Raw genomic sequence first — 3,518 nt, 5'->3', positions numbered from 1 at the left:
TTGTAATTGTGGTACTTATTAGGTTTTGATTTGATTGCTTGTTCAATGACTTTTCTTTCTTTATTACTTGGTTTTTGCTCGAGATGATTTTTTTTTTCTGCGTGAAGAATTCCTTTGAATAACTTGTTTACTGAAGGTGCATTGACGAAAAATTTTGTTTTGGTTTGAAGACAAAATTCTTTATTCCACCTTCACCATTCAAAACTGTACATTATAGCACGCCACTGCACTCCAGCCTGGTGATAGAGTGAGACTCCATCTCAAAAACTAAACAAAACAAACAAACAAACACCTTGGGAAGCCGAGGCAGGCGGATCATGAGGTCAGGAGATCGAGACCATCCTGGCTAACACAGTGAAACTCTGTCTCTACTAAAAATACAAAAAATTAGCTGGGCGTGGTGGCGGGCGCCTGTAGCCCCAGCTACTCTAGGGGACTGAGGCAGGAGAATGGCGTGAACCCAGGAGGTGGAGCTTGCAGTGAGCCAAGATCGCATCACTGCACTCCAGCCTGGGCAACAGAGTGAGACTCGGTCTCAATAAATAAATACATACATACATACATACATACATACATACATACATACAGTACATTATAATAAGATGATCCAAATCTAATAAATGGCTTAATACAATATGCTAACATAAATACCTGTGTTACTTTACCCAAGTGAAGAAATAGACCTTTGCCAAACATCTTACACATCTTGTTAATACGCCTCAACCCAATCCAACATCCTTCCTCTTCCTAGAGAAAACAATTATTCCATCTTCTGTATTAATCACCTCCTAGCATCCTTCCAAAAAAGTCCTATATTCTTTTAAAGAAATATTTCAAGACAAAAATCTGTAAGGTGAGGATGGTACTTCCCATTGATTTAGTCGTTTTTCTCGGCAATTTCAGTGGACAGAGCTAGGGTACAAACATATATATTCATGAGTTCATATTAAAATTCTAATTCTAATTCAAACCAGAGATTTTATTATTCTATTATATTACGTTATATTTACATGTTGAGTACATTGGTTCTAAGGAGCATAGACATTGATAGAAATAGAATATGCCATAATTAAATGGAAGATTACATACTGAGTATATTGGTTCTAAGGAACATAGACATTGATAGAAATAGAATATGCCATGATTAAATCTAAGATTTATTTCATATTTTCCACACTTAAAATAACAATACTAATGATAACACCAATAGAATTATAGAAAACATAAAAATTTTCATATGCTTCTATCATTCTCATTTTAAAAAAGTTATTCTATATCTACATTGATACAACTAACATCTATTTATTACACATAATACACTGCTCCTCTCAAAACTCATTTAATCTTAAATGGTTCTGTATGTAATAATTAATAAATGCTCACAAACCTTTCTTATCATACTTTATGGTGATGTCCTTCCAGTCATTTTGATTTTCTAAAGCTTATTCTCCGGCAAGATACTTTATGAAATTTTCAAGCAAACACAGTTCCCTGATTTTTGCATGTTGAAAAGTGTTATATTTATACTTTAGATTAAGTTTCTATTTTTTAAGATAAAATTCTTTACTTATACCTGCATTTTTTTTTACTATTTAAGTATTCCAATTTTTACTTGTGTAAAAACTGTTTTTAAATCTAATTTTCTTTCCCTTGTAAGTCATGTTCCTTCTTTAAGAGCACAAAGATTTTTAGAAAAGAAATGCATGCAATAATTTTACCAGAATATACTTTGGTGTTGAAAATTAGGTTAATATTTTTAGTTTTGTGACCCCCTTTCAAAATATAGTTTCAAATTCCATTTGGGAAATATTTTGAATTATATTTTTGGTATTGTCTTATTTCTTCAATTTGATTTTACTCCCCAGATATTCCAAATATTCAGGTGTTCAAAATTATTAGGCAATATTAGCATTCATCAATTTCCTAGAAGTTTTCACATCTTTTAAAACTTATTTTATATTTTAAAGTTCTTTTCCTTTGGATTTTTTATTCTGCTTGACACATTTTTCTATGTTCATTTGCTTTGTGGTTTCTTCTATTTAAGCCTTCCTTTTTAAAATAAATTTTTCTCTTTTTAATTTACTTCTGTGTTTTTCATTTTTTTATATTCTTTCTTATCTTGTATAGTTTTCTTAATATTCTTTATTTTGTTTTGAAATAAGTTGTAGTTTTGTTTTGTTCTGTGGGCACCTATTTCTAGCATGTTTTCACAGGCTGTAAGAATGTTACATTAATCCACTCTCACGCTGCAAAAAGAGCACCTGAGACTGGGTAATTTAAAAAGGAAAGAGATTTAATTGGATCACAGTTAGGCATGGCTAGGGAAGCCTCAGGAAACTTACAATCGGGGCAGAAGGGGAAGCAAACATGTTCTTCTTCACATGGGGGCAGGAGAGAGAAGTGCAGAGTGAAGGTGGGAATAGACCCTTATTAAACCAACAGAGTTTGTGAGAACTCAATCACTATCACCAGAACAGCATGGGGGAAAACACACCAATGATTTAATCATATCCCACGAGGTCCCTCCCCCAACACATGGAGATTACAATTCACATTACAATTCAAGTTGAGATTTGGGTGGGGACACAAAGCCAGACCATGCCACTCTGCCCCTGGCCCATCCCAAATTTAATCTTTCTCACATTTCACAACACAATTACTCCTTCCCAACAGTTCCCTAGTCTTAACTCATTTTAGTAGTAACCCAAAAGTCCAAGTCCACAGTCTCACCCGAGGCAAGGCAAGTCCCTTCTGCCTATGAGCCTGTAAAATGAAAACCAAATTACTTCCAAGAAAAACTGGGGGTACAGGCATTGGTAAATGACACCTGTTTCAAATGAAAAAAATCGGCCAAAATGAAGGCTCTATGGGCTCCACGCAAGTTCAAATCCCATAGGGCAGTCATTAAACCTTGAAGTTCCAAAATTATCTCCTTTGACTCCATGTCTTGTATCTGGGGCACACTGATGTAATAGCTGGGCTCCCACAGCCTTGTGGAGGTCCACTTCTATGGTTTTGCAGGGTACAGCTGCATTGTGCACATGGAAAATGCAGAGACCCCAAGTGAGACACTTCACAAGAAGACCATCCCCAAGACATATTATCTTCAGATGTTTCAAGGTCAAAATGAAAGAAAAAGTGTTAAAGGAAACTAGGGAGAAAGAAAGATCAGGTCACCTAGAAAGGGAAGCTCATCAGGCTAACAGCAAACATTTCAGCTAAAACCCTAAAGCCAGAAGTTACTGGAGGCCAACATTCAACATTCTTAAAGTAAATAAATTCCAACCAAGAATTTCATATTCAGCCAAACTAAACTTCATAAACGAAGGAGAAATTAGAACCCTTTCAGACAAGCAAATGCTGAGGAAATTTTTTATCACCAGACTTGCTTTATAAGAGCTCCTGAAGGAAGCACTAAATGTGGAAAGAAAAGACCATTACTAGCCACTTCCAAAACACACTGAAGTACACTGACCAGTAACACTATGAAGCAACTACATAAACAAGTCTACAAAATA

Source organism: Mandrillus leucophaeus, unplaced genomic scaffold, assembly GCF_000951045.1.
Source record: "Mandrillus leucophaeus isolate KB7577 unplaced genomic scaffold, Mleu.le_1.0 Scaffold1442, whole genome shotgun sequence".
Taxonomy (NCBI): Eukaryota; Metazoa; Chordata; class Mammalia; order Primates; family Cercopithecidae; genus Mandrillus; species Mandrillus leucophaeus.
The sequence above is the reverse complement of the archived record's forward strand: the minus strand, read 5'-3'. Positions refer to the sequence as shown.